The 14745-nt window shown below is 31.3% G+C and overlaps 1 protein-coding gene across 4 annotated transcripts in view; it reads left to right on the plus strand.

Moving 5' to 3' along the window:
* Nucleotides 1-14745, plus strand: part of LOC139493449 (growth hormone secretagogue receptor type 1-like) — a 321528-nt gene that overhangs the window by 258497 nt on the left and 48286 nt on the right. For 3 of the 4 annotated variants that reach the window (XM_071281851.1, XM_071281853.1, XM_071281852.1), the window contains one exon: nucleotides 3365-3414. The gene's annotated coding sequence lies outside the window, so the exon portion shown is untranslated. Of the gene's footprint in view, nucleotides 1-3364; nucleotides 3415-6485; nucleotides 6696-14745 lie in introns of those variants that run through there. The other variant, XM_071281854.1, reaches the window with a different exon arrangement.

Raw genomic sequence — 14745 nt, forward strand, 5'->3', positions numbered from 1 at the left:
TCGTGGCGAAATCAGGTCGCAGTAGAAGCGGTAAAGAAGCGCACTAAGGTCGTAGGAAGATCGCAAAGGTCGCTGTACCATTGTAGCGAGAGCGTAGCGAAAGCGTGATTCTATTCGGAGAGACTGCGCTACAATCTCACAACGACGTTATTACGACCTCACTACGACCATCACGTTATCACCGCAACCCAACTGCACTTCCACCACGACTATACCACGTTTACACCACGCTGTTCAAGACCATGGTACGATTCTAGCACGCCCTTGTCGTCCTCATCGCGCTCTACTTACGACTTGACTACGTTCATACTACGACCATCATTCTTATTGTCATTTTCACATAGAATGTATTAAATATCTCCAGGTTTTGTTTGTCTGTATGTAGTTATACTTCTTGTCTATTTTCTCTAACGGCTCAACCATCCTTTTTATAGAGATTATACCTTTAGGTTTCCCGTTTAAATGGTTTTACACTAGTAATTTGTGGGGCCCTTTATAGCTTGCTGTTCAGTGTGAGCCAAGGCTCCGTGTTGAATTCCGTACCTTGCCTTATATGGCCTATAATGGTTTACTTTTATAAATTGTCACTTGGATGGAGAGTTGTCTTATTGGCAATCTTACCTCATCTACCTATATCTATTGACACATCTGTGTCATCTCTGCTATCGTTTACTAAAATATCGTCATTTGATCTTAATGGACCAGCAATAGGTTGTAATTTAGGTTGAATTGGTCGGTCCGACATCTCTGCTTGATCAGGATTCGTTACTATCTGAGCTCCCTCTCCCTCTATACCAACCCCTACCACCACGCCCACGTGTTCTAGTAGAACGAAATTTACGTATTAATCAGAAATAGAAGGAATGAAGTTACATTGATATGAAACACGAAGTTGACGTTTTTGCTGAGGACGTAGTTAGATCGCGGTATTAACGTTGTATAATCGTGGTAAGAACGTGCTATAATCGCAGTATAAGCGTGGTATGATCGTGTTGCAAGCGGATAACTCGTGGTATGGTCGTAGTGAGAACGTGATGAGCGTAGAAAGATCTTGATAAGCGTAGTGAGGTCGCAGAATAAGCGAGGTGAGAACGTGATATAATCGTAGCTGGATCGTCGTAGAAGCGTAATGAGGACGTAGTAGAATCGTGAAAGCAACGGTAATTTACATGTTCATGCCGTTCATACCGCGACCTCACCATAATCTGAATTTATTTTAGATCGCGGTGAGCGTGGTACGATCGTGGTCTCGTGGGACTGGGGCTTTAGACAAATGTCCAGTAAATGATTTTTTAAGTCTGAAACATTTTTGAAGCTTTAAACTGAAAGAAAGAAATCTGACTGAAAAGAAAAATATGGACATTAATTGCATTATCAAACTAAAAAGTAAAATAACAAAATACCGAACTCCGATGAAAATTCAAAATGGAAAGTTCCTCATCATCAGTATAAGAAATACTATTATACAAATATAGATAAAGAACGCTAAAACACGTAATAAAAATGATAAAAAAATACATCAGAACCTGGAATTTATACTTCAAGACCAGAGAGTATTATGCGTATTGAAGACATCCGCTATATATACAACCCGAACATACTTTCATTTAATGGATTTATTGCAGATTGTTTTCTATCATTTAAAAAAATGTAATTCCGTATTCATATACACGCATGTAAGGTTGAATATATTATACTTTAATTGTACTTTAGTGCTTTTAAATACACTCCATTGCGTGTTCAAAATGTATCTTTTTATATTTGAATGTAAATCACGTGTTGCTGTAAGAAATTCAAAACTTCCGCAAGAGATAATTCCAACAATCAACAAGATACTGATGACTTCAACATTTAAGGAAAATATAACCAAGGGCAAAAGTAAACAGTGACATTGAACAACTCTCCAAAGACTTATCTGATCCAACATATTTCCCCGCTTGTACTTTTCTTGTTATGATCAATAGTTTATTAGAGAAATTCGACAATAGAAGAATGATTATATTTGATATATTGAAGTTAATAACATAAATACCATAATAAAAACTTGATAACAATATTTTCTTACACTGAATGAAGAGCGTAAAGCTATTAATTGATTTTTATTGGAAATTGTAATACTTTTTCATTTTTAATCACGTCACTTTCTGAAAATTCTATGGTTATATCCACATTTCACATAATTTTAACAAGCAATCTTGCTAATATCTAGGCATGTTCTTTTCTAATTTATTATGCAATTAGTAGCGTTAACTAATTAGAGTTGTACAAACGTAAAGACGTTTTACAAGTCATTCCTAGTTTGTTTATTTCCTGAGTAATCGCTAATGATAAATGGCATTATATCGATATATTTGATATGAGATCAGTACACTGTAAAGTATGGCATCTGCAATAAGACAAGGACAACAAACTAATGGCATCAGCAAATGTAACATTGCAGATCCCTGATAAATGTGTCTTTATCATGCATCTAAAGATGGGTTATATTTAAAATGATAATTTAACAGTTTTGAAAGTTGGTGCGTCTGGTGCGCTTTTATTGATTATCTTCAGCAAAGCGCTTATACTCAACACTTATGTTGCTATTATATATGAATACTTCAATACTTCAAATATTGGTAAAACATCGAAAAAGACAATAAATTATGAAAAATAATAACAACAGAAATATCAATATAACCTCAGATAATAACAGTATAACAGATATTATGTCATATTTGCAGTTGGAAGAGGCTTTCTAAATTTCTTAACAAAATGAAAACTGCAAAACTACAAACGACACCACGTTTATTTTAAAAATCTAGAGGTCAAAGGGTCAGCACACCCTGTTGCCACAAAAATCTCAATTACTTAATCTACTATCAAACAAGTAGTGTACAGAGCATGATAAAAGGACGTTAAACATTTCAATAGAATGACACTTGCTTTTTTTACCCCTCTCAAAATGATAAACCCTTCTGCTTATCAATTCTACAAGATATGAGTATAAATCAAACTATTCATATCGTTTTATACGTAAGGTATATAGGACCGTAGCGATGACGTTATTCACATTTTTAGAGTTCTGATTGCTGTCAATTATGTTAACGGTGCGTTAAATCTCAACACCCAGTATAAGAAAAACGAGCTTTGCTTCATTACTGTTTAAGATTTGCATAAACAGCGAATAAGTAACTTACGGAAATAGCTTGATGCATATAACATATCAATGATATTTTGAGATTTGAAACAATAGTTGCATTTAATTTCTTTAATTGATTTCGTGATGTTGATGCATAATTTTGATAAAGATGACATTTAGTTGATTGCATTGCATAGCAGTGTAACACAAAATGACAATAATACTCTTTTTAATGTATTTTAGGTTAAATGAACTATTGGATTATTCTAAGTCGTCATCCGGGACTAGCTGTGGTAAGTTTTTTCTATAACATTTCACTTACGTTCAGAGAAAAAACACATTTGAAGATAATTTAGTTCATTTACTTGTTATAAGAGCTTACTTCGTTAGTGTCCACCTATTTAAGATTTGCTCTATAAGTTACATATAATTACCTTAGCTGTATTTGGCAAAACTTTGAGGAATTTTTGGTCGTTATTGCTCTTCAACTTCGTACTTTATTTGGCCTTATAACATTTTTTGATTTGTTGGCGTAAATATAAGAGTATCTATGTTGAGTTTTCTTTTAAATATATGTAAATGGTTCAGCATCCTATCAACGACATTATGCAAAACTAAATTAGATAGATTTCTTCTCTCTTCTTCGTTTATCCGTCAGGTATCTACTTCTAGAGACTTATCAAATCTTGTTTGTGCATCGTCTGCAAATTACACAAAAACACGAAACTTTCCAAAAATAGTCACATAAGAACTGAGAACGAACAACTGTTAACGAGACCCCTTTACAAATAAGTGTATAAAGAGAACTCAAGGTCTGACTGTATAACTGCTATGATTGTAACCTCCTCTATGCACTTACGATGATGTTTGTGAAACAATACTCCCATATTATTTACTTTAGTCTGAGTTGGATTTAATGTAGTGATTAAATCCAATTTCTTCAAGGTTGAATGTCTCCCTGTATTACAATAAGACGTATGATTTGATTATTTACTAGTTACTATGAAGCAATGCTAATTCTTTCCATTGCATTCATTTTTTTATTTTTATGTATTGATGTAAGTGGTAAGATCAACGTACACATTGTTGATTGTATCAAACCACTATGCAAAAAGAATATTAAAAAAAAGTATGCGTGTGTCACGTATTTTTATCATATATATCAATATATCTCGTTATCGACAACAAATGTTTTTGTTTTTTGTTTTTAATTAATTTTAGTCATGTTTCTTTCGATGTATATTAAAGACATCCATCCTTTTATTTTACCGCGACATATTATACTATCTTTGGTAAATCTTTGGTAAATTGTGTCATGAAAACGCTCTTTAGCGTTAAGGATTCAAATGCGTTACTAGAATATTGAACTGAACTTTTGTTTTGGAATTTAGTCAGATTATTCAGTTTGCATTTTAAATGACTCATTTGTTAAAACATTCAATTTGAATTTAATTATATCGAATGGAAAGGTTTCCGCACGAAGCCGAATCACGCAGTATATATGACTTCAATTACGTTTAATTTCGAGAAGGTGTGAAACCTTATAGATACATAAATACAAATTCATAGAACGTAATAATTCAAAAAAATAACTTTCAAAATTAATCTTCAGGATATTATTAATAATATGGTTATCATTTTAAATTCAAATGTATTTCCAAATAAAAAAAAATGTGATGTAGTATGAGTGCCAATTCATATTCACAATATCAAAAATGTATTAATATAAGTCTGAGTACACCCTGCAACACGGAGCCTTAGCTCACACCGAACAGCAAGCTATAAAGGCCCCAAACATGACAGTTTTGAAATAAGTTTTGAATTATATTGTCACAACTAAAACCAAAATCAGGCTGAAGAAAGTAAATTGATGTTGTTGTATATGGCACACAATTTATTATTATAAGGTAATTATTGTTTTATAAGTGCAGAGATACAAAATCGAATACATTTGAAACGATGTAAAAGTGGCAACATACTAAGTATTTCCTACTTTGCAGATCACCCCGTCATATGATAACTTTTATAGCCAGGAACATTAAAAAAGACTAAATGGTTTACTGTTATAAATTATTATTCAGATGTTGAGTTGTCTCATTGGCACTCACGACACATCTTCCTATATCTAATTATGACCAGAAAATCTAAAAAGAAAAACAAACAAATCAATAATAATAAGTAATGTCAAGATACGTTAACATAGTTGATTTAAAACAATCATATCATGTATGAGTTTTTCGGAAGTTTCTATGCATTGCAAAGTTTACAAACTGTTACCATATTGGTAGCTATACTGTCGGTTTAAATTGTATCTTGTTGAACTATAAAGACACACGCCTATGTTTGCAATCTAAATATAAACAAAACAACCGACCTCCCAGCTGTTAAATAAGAAAAAGGGGAATTCTATGAATCCTGACAAAACTAAACGTTTAACTTTATCAATCAACTTAACTATTGTCATATTTCGGACTTCATAAAAGTATTTGCCGAAGAAGGTTTTAGTTTAACCTGTTTGCATTGCTTGATAAATCTCTTGTTGTGACGTAATTCTATTGTTGTATCTGTTCTTTATTTCAGTGGTTGGACCATCATTTACCTGTAAAAAAACATTATGTTACCTTTAGCTGCCCAATATTTTTAAGAATAGCCCTCCTCTTTCTTAAAATTATTAGACAGCTGAAGGTAACATAACTGATTCTTAAAGGTAAATGATAGTCCAATCACTGAAAAAAAACTATCAGTTTCGCCAAATGTTTTCATCTATTGAAAAGAAATCACTTTCAAAATGATTTTTACACTACCAAAAGATTTATTCTCGTCCGTCTTTGATTATCAAAATTGACCTCTCGGTGTTTCATCTACAAATTAAAAAAAAACAATGAAGTAATGATTCTAACGTTTGATAGATCACGTCGCATTACAAAAATCATAAACAACTTAAACTTCCCCCTGTGTAAAAGTGCAAATCTAGAACTTACTTCATGAACTACGGGACTATAATAGTTGCTTTAATTCTAAGTTTTTCCGTTGACATGTCAATAGAATGACACGTGATTTCCCCCCCCCCCTTTTACAAAATGATTCACCCTTCTGCTTATATATTCTACAAGATATGAATATCAATCAAACTATTCATATCGTTTTATACGTAAGGTATATAGGACCGTAGCGATGACGTTATTCACATATTTTAGAGTTCTGATTGCTGTTATGTTAACGGTGCGGCAAATCTCAACACCCAGTGTAAGAGAAACGAGCTTAACTTTATTAATGTTTAATATTTGCAAATACTGATTTGTGCGGTTGGTGAATTCTTAAACAGATAACAATTAACTTACGGAAATATCTGCATGCATATAACATATGAATGACATTTTCAGATTTAAAACAACAGTTACATTTAATTTCTTTAACTGATTTCGTGATGCTGATGCATAATTTTGATCAACATGATATTTAGTTGGTTTCATTTCATAGCAGTATTTAACAAAATGATACTCCATTAAATGTATTTTAGGTTAAATGATCTATTTGATTATTCATTCTATGTCGTCATCTGTGACTAGCTTTGGTAAGTTTTTTCTATAACATTTCACTCAAGTTCAGAGAAAAATCACTATGGAAGATAAGATAGCTCATTAACTTGTTATAAGAGTTTATTCCGTTAGTGTTCACTAATTTAAGATCTGCTCTATAAATTAAATATATGTAAATGTTTCAGCATTCTATCAACGACATAACGCGAAACTAAATTAGTTAGATTTCTTATTTCTTCTTCAATCTTGTGTATGCATCGTCCGCAAATAACCAAAAAAATACACGAACCTTTCCAAAAATGTCACATGAGAACTGAAAACAAACAATTGTTAACGAAACCCCTTTACAAAGAAGTGTCATAAAGGAATTAAAGGTCTGACTATACAAATTCTATGAATGTTACCTATATGCCCTTATGGTGATGTTTTTGTAACAATACTCCCATATCATTTACTTTTGTCTGAGTTAGATTTAGTTTAATGATTAAAACCAATGTCTTCAAGAGTTGAATGTCTCCTCGCATCACAACAAGACGTATGACGTCATGATTTACTAGTTACTATGTAGAAATGTTAATTCATTCCATTGCATTTGTTTTCTATTTTTATAGTTAACATTTTAAATTCAAATGTATTTGCAAATAGAAACATGATGAAGTAGTCTGAGTGCTAATGAGACAACTCTCTCATCCAAGTCACAATTTGTAAAATTCAATCATTATAAGTCAAAGTACGACCTTCAACACAGAGCTTCAGTTCAATCCAAACAGCAAGCTATACAGGGTCCTAAACATGACAGTTTTGAATAGATTTTGAATTATATTGTCACTACAAGAGCCAATATCATGATGATGAAAGTATATCGAGGTTCATGTATATCGCACACAATTTATAGGAGGTAATGTTTGTTTTATTAGTGTAGGAGTACAAAATCGGATACATTTGAAACGAAGTAAAAATAAAAGTGTCAACAAAATAAGTATTTCCTGCTTTGCAGATATCCCCGTCATATGATAACTTTTATAGCATGGAACATTAAAAAAAAACGATGACGATAAAATCTAAAAATAACAAATTGACATAATCAATAACACTAAATCGGTTGACATTTTCAAGTTACGTTAATGTAGAACAACATTATCATGTGTGAGGTTTTTGAAAATGTGTAAGCATTGCAAAGTTCAAAAACGGTAAACCTATTGGTAGCTGCACTGTGCAGCTTTTTATTGTATATTTTTTAATTGTAAAGACACACGGCCTAGATTTGCATTATTATTATAAATAAACATACCGACAACCGAGGTAAATAAGAAAAAGTGGAATTCTATAAATCCTGACAAAACTAAACGTTTGACTTTATCAATCGACTTAACGACTGGAAAACTATTGTCATATTTCTGACTTGGTATATGCATTTGTTGAAAAATATTTTTAAATTAACTTGTTTGCTTTACTTTCTAAACCTCCTACATACATGACAGTTCATTTTAGCTCAGTTTTAAAGAGGAGGTTGTTTCGTACATAAACGTGCGTGTACAAATTCAGCTTGATACCTGGGCCACGTGTTGCAAGATACTAGTTGTCTTTGTTTGTATGTTTGCAGGTGATTTAGAGGGTGGTATGCATATCATCTGTTGTACTGTCAAATCATCTGGTTATTCTTCAATTACATATGTTACAATTTAAAATATGACTAATACAATTTGAGATTACTTTGATAAAACATATATTGCATTTACATTTTAGTAAGATAACCAAGCAACTTGAAAGTGTACCTTGGCAGCCAAAAAAATGTTATTCGAATGATTGAATAAAAATACATTGTTGATTTGATACGTCAAAGAACTTTTTGATATTTACTTTTTTTTTGTTATTCAACAACAGTATTGCACGCTGTTCACAATTACTCCAATTACTCCACTGACACATCTATCTCAGTGAAGTTTTCATTAGTACCAGAAGTTCAGGGATTCTTCAGGTAGATTAACTGCATATTTTTAGTCGTTTACAAATATTATAAATATAACATCAATAGAAAGTAATGCCTAATTATATTAGAGTATTTATCAGTTTCCATGTGTTTCCGGATAACGTTTTTTCAATCAATATCGAAAAAGATTGCAATTATCTTTTCATACATCATTATCCAGGTAAGACAGTAATAATTTGAAAGAATAATAGTCATACGGTAATCAAAGAACAATTATGCTGTGTATATACCTCGTACCAGATTATATAAATATTGTGATGTCTATCAAGCATCAAAAATAAATACAAAATTAGATAATACATATAATTAATATACAATGATAACATTACTTATCATGTTTTCAGTTCATACAATTCAAATACACCTAAATATGTTTCCTAATATTTCTTTTCTTTCGTGGTTTTGTAGAACAAGCCTATATCTAAGCTCAGTTTAAAAAACAGAAAATACATCTATATTCTCTGTTCTAAACTCTGACAGATAGTGTATTTTGTGAATTGAAAATATAATTACTGTAAGAAAAGAAATAATATCATAATATTCTATATCACTTATTTTGTAACCCCAAATCAAATGTTTTAGTGTAAAAATATGTTTTCCAAGTTTAACTTTTTCTAACAGATTAAATATTTCTTTCCAAAAGTATCAAGAAAGTGGCATGTAATAAAAAAGTGTTCATAATCTTTTGTAATACTACAATGATTACAGTCTGAGTTTTGGCATATTTTCCATTGTTTTAATAAAACTTTGTTTGGAAGAATAAAATGTTATAGTTTCCATTTAAACATTTTTAATTTATTTTTTTCAAATTATTATGAAAAAATTTTAGTATATTTTGAGCTTTATTTTCTATGTTCTCAAAACTTAGTAGTATCCTCCATTTGTTAAAGCCAATTGGTATTTCTTTATCTTGTTCTAATAATATTTTGTAAATTTTACTTGTTTCTAATTTATTTATATTTTGTTTAATGTTATCTTTGTCATAAATATACACAACATTATCTGTTAGTACATTCTCGTAGAAGGATAAGTAGGATACAGCTTATTTATATTTTAAGAAGATTAACGGTTCGTTTCAGGTTCAATTCTTTTAAGTTGTAATTGATTTTTCTCTTCAGAATCTAATCAGCGTGTTTTAAATCACAATTTTTGTTTGAATTAATTGATGCAGGCGCGGGAATTTCTCGCTGCATTGAAGACCTATTGGTGACCTTCTGCTGTTGTCTATTCTATTGTTGGGTTGCTGTTTCTTTGCCACATTCCCCATTTCCATTCTCAATTTTATTGTGTTCATGTTATGTGAAGGGATCTACTATTATCAATGTTTGATGTCGATTATAACTTCTTTAGCATTTAAAACTTAATATATGCAGTAACGCCTATTTTCATGGTTACCTTAGCCGTATTTGGTACAACTTTTTGGAATTTTGGATCCTCAATGCTCTTTAACTTTGTACTTGTTTGGCTTTATAAATATTTTGATATGAGCGTCACTGATGAGTCTGATGTAGACGAAACGCGCGTCTGGCATACTAAATTATAATCCTGGTACCTTTGATAACTATTTTTTTTTAAATGAATAATGCGCAAAAGTAATTAAAATTTGATAATGGCATATAATCCAGGAACATATATCAGATCGAATACATGTCATAATAAGGTTCAGTGAACCTTATTGATCGTTACCTCCTCCTTTATAAAGACCCCAGAAGTGAAACAAGTAATCTGTACACGATGACAAGGCTACATTGTGTAATAATAAAGACAACCAACAAAACTGGTATTTCTCAACAGCGGGAAAAATACGGCTTTATGCAATTAACTCCGGACAAGTGACTTTTTTCGGTAGTGAAATACATTCGAGAAAGCGTATGATACTAATAATGGTGTCATAGACTTTTTTCTAAAAATAATGCCCCTCAAAGAGAAATGCTAGCTATCACTTGATTCATTATCAGCTGATAAAGGTCAACATTAGCACTTACTCAACCACCTGACGTGAGGAGTGATTTTATCCCTTACACCTAAATATGCATATGTTATCACTGACTACAAATTTATTAATGTGACAGTGATTGTGTTCTCTCGAGATAAAAATGTTTCTAGGTGATTATGTCCTTTTTAGAAGTGTGTTATCTTTATGTATTACCTATATAAGTTTGTGTACATAATATTATGGTGTAAATGAAAAATGTGAATACCAAAAAAACTTGATTCACCTTACATCATGCTGTATTTCTAGTCAATGATATTAATTAATAAAGATAACTGATCATTGACAACAGTATTAACATATTGTAAGCACGACTCGAATATCTTCTTTAAGTTGACACTCGAATTAAAAAATAATAAAGTACCATGTTAAATAGCATTGATGACAAATAAGTCAGAAAGGTTTTGCTACTTCATGTAATACTACTTAGGTTAACCTTCGTATTTCAAGAATACAAATCAACAATCAGAATTCAAAATCCTGTACACGCTTGACTATTTACACAGTCACTCAAAGTAAAGAATACATATATAGTATATATGTAGTCTCTCATGAGTGCAGTATGATGCTATTTATATAAAACATTGCACAAACAAATGCAGATGCAAGGCAAAATCATACCAAATCATCTTAATTTTTGTGTTTACTGACAATTTGGAAAGATTTATATAATTCCAATTTGGAAACAAGCTTTTAAAACGTGTAAAACTCTAAACGATAATGAAAGAAAGATAGTTTACGTGGTAATTAAAATAGTTCTAATTAAAACAAAAGTGTTAAATAAAGTACGTCTTTCACTGCACTGGATTTGTATTTCGTAAAGTACAAATCGAGTACCATGATAAAGTATATAAATACAGTAGGTATCCTATGTTCAAATCTCATGATTCAATTATGGTATCAAACAGAAACCGGGGGAAATAATTTTAAAAATTACGTATAACAAACACGATCACTTATTAAACTCATTAGAGTAATGGTTCTTGAACGAAACCACATGGCTAAAGATCCTTCCGATACTTGTAACTTATGGGTTATTTTTAATCATCTAATATTTATGGCACAACTCAGTACATACCTGTCTAAATTTCATTTAATTAATACTATTAACTGCTATTTTGGAATTGCAAAAGATTAAGTAGTTTTTGCAGACTGTTTATGATCGCCTTTCCACTTTAAACGTTGGATGCCTACTGATTGACACATTATTCCGGACACTGTCATTTGCTTTGTGCTACGAAGCTTGGAAATTGTCGCGCGGTTAATTTAAGTTAAATTTAGTAGTACAGTAAGAAATGAAAAACACATAACGGAATAGTGTGGATTATTCTTTAATTTTTAAGGCATCAAAATAAAGCTTCTATAAATTCACCTTTCAATTCATGAACAAGCTTCATTAAAATCAAGAGCTGGGAGGTTTGAAATATTTTTTGTCATTAATTATACCATTTAAACAAACATAATAATGTAGATTGACATGCTGATATTTTTAACTGGTATATTTCAATATATATGTCTCCCTGACAGAGAACTACAGGAAATGATTTTTGCACTAAATACATTTTATATTAGATCATTTTAATGGGTCTCGGAATCGGATCTTTCACACAGTTTCACTCCTTTTATCTGTATGTTGTTTACAACGTAAGCTTTCATCATCATTAATTAATTTAACTGTTCATTGATAAACAAATTAGAAAGACGTTATCATTTCGTTTTTTATAAGATCTTTTGATTTTTCCTACTGGATTGTTGTCTTCGCCGTTACCTATTGAAATGACATTGTATATAAGTAATGTCACTAACTAATGTTTTAACACACTAAAACACTGACAATATATAAACAGCAATAACGGTCGATTCGCAGATTTAGATATAAAAGTTTTACAGCAGAATTTATTCGAAACAATTTACCATAAAAGGGTCGGTTTCGGTTCCCTTTTGTCAGCTATGGCTCTGTAATACAGTGTTCAAATATCGTAACTTGTTATCTTTGCCCATGCCCGTATTAATGTTTTAAATTTCGATGAACGTTATAAATGTACTACTGGTAATTTATTAAGTTACACATTTCGTAACAACACATTAAACCTTTGCCAAATTATTTCAATGTAAAGAAAGGTTTTGTGTGAAAGTTTTGGCTGTACCCGTAAAAACACTTATTGCAAACGGGAGAGTATATCTTAATTTCCATGATGTTCTTTTTTTAACCAATACGTTTACATTCGATTCATAATTATAACCAATTTAGCACTGTAAATATATCATAAAATATTGTTTAATTGCTATTAATATCGATTTTTTCTGAAATATAAATCAAATATAACTATGTATGATTGCAGTACAACTATGAACACTCATGGGCATACATTCTGTTAATAACTTTAGTTTCGGCATTGCACAATATCATTGACCGTTAACGATGTCTTTTCGATAAATCTATTAGATGCATGATTTATCAATAAAGTGTAACTGGTGGTCTGTTGGCTTTCAGAAGAAGTTGCAGGTACTTTAAGATATGTACTTAATGGCTTTAATGTTTTTATTTGTTTTTGCGCAGTGTATCAATCTGATCAGTGAATTAATTGTCAGCTGGTTTTGATAATTTGTTCTTATATTGTTGTATAACATCCCTTTCTTAAGTAATAGGAAAGGATTGGCTTCTGAAAACATGTTCAACCCAACCACATGCTATATGATTGTGTAAAGTCCGGGGCATGTCATCGGGTTGTTTTCGTTTGCTGCTGTTTATCCTTGTTTTTTCGCTCATTGTTTTGTACATTTTTGTTCTTGTATTGTTCCGTTGCACAACTGCCACAGGTTAAGGAAGAAGGTTAGGGATCTGCTAACATGTTTAAAGCCGCATCATTGTGCCTACCCCTAGTCAATAATCAGTGATTGTCGTTAGTTTCTGTTTATCATATGTGTTTCGTTTGTAGTTGTTTGCCTGAATGATATTGATAGTTTTCTCATGTGCATTATTTTAAATTTGTCATTACAGAGCCTTTCATAGCTAGTTGTGGAATGGGTGTTGCTAATTATTGAAGGCCTTATGGTGACACCCTTATTCCACATTTTAGTCTTTATAAAATGTGTCGAAGGCAGACATACGGTGACACGAAATCCGTTCCGTCCGCACATTTGGCTTCTAGTGGATAATTGTCTAATATGTAATCATAACACATCTGTTTTAGTTTCAATTAAAATTACTAATTATTAGCCTGAAATCTGAAATCGTTGATGAGTTTTAACATTCAGTTGGTCAATGCAACCATTTAATGACGTTTGGTTTAGAGGGTATCACCAGACAGGTAGTCAGCCAATTTATATTTTTACGATGCACACAGTTGATACGTTCATTTTCTATGAATTTAGAGTTCTGCTTCAAAAATATCGTAACACAAGTGGGTTTTTTCTACTCCCGGGAATGAATTGCATAAGCTACATTTGGCACAATATTTTTAAATTTATATGTCTGAATGATCTTCATATATGTATCTCATTTTGCCTTTGAACTTTGATTTGTTTTGATTGAGTACAAGACCATTTTCATATTTTAAATCCTTTTTAATCTGAAGTTAACTTGAGCTTTCAAATTTTTTATTACTTTTTTCGTATTGAAAATGATTATAGGATTTAAATAGGTTGGATGATTTAGATATGCTTTATAGTAAAATTGTTTGATACTATCCTCGTTCATTGATTTTTTCAACCTTGCCCTGTTTTAAATTTCGTAAAACTGAAGTTAATCATTTAAGAAACTAAGACAGATAATTTTAATATCATCGCGGAAGTGACATAATGATAGTTTCAGTCAATGCACGTGTAAGATAACATTTATATAATAGTACAACTAACTCAAGGTGTTTTGCAGATTGTCTAATTTATATCTTTCGTTTTTCTTTCTTCGAGTGCCTCTTTGTTTAAATGTAGAATAATCACCAGCCAAATTATGTCGTATCAAAGCTTTAGGATAAAGACGAGACTGAAGTGCCAGCAGTTTGAATAATATTGAACAGATTCACGAATTAAGTAAATCAAATCTTGATAGATGATGCTGTTTTGTAATTGCGATGATAGCTGCAATTTATATTTTCTTGAC

The sequence above is a fragment of the Mytilus edulis genome, chromosome 10, assembly GCF_963676685.1.
Source record: "Mytilus edulis chromosome 10, xbMytEdul2.2, whole genome shotgun sequence".
NCBI classification, from domain to species: domain Eukaryota; kingdom Metazoa; phylum Mollusca; class Bivalvia; order Mytilida; family Mytilidae; genus Mytilus; species Mytilus edulis.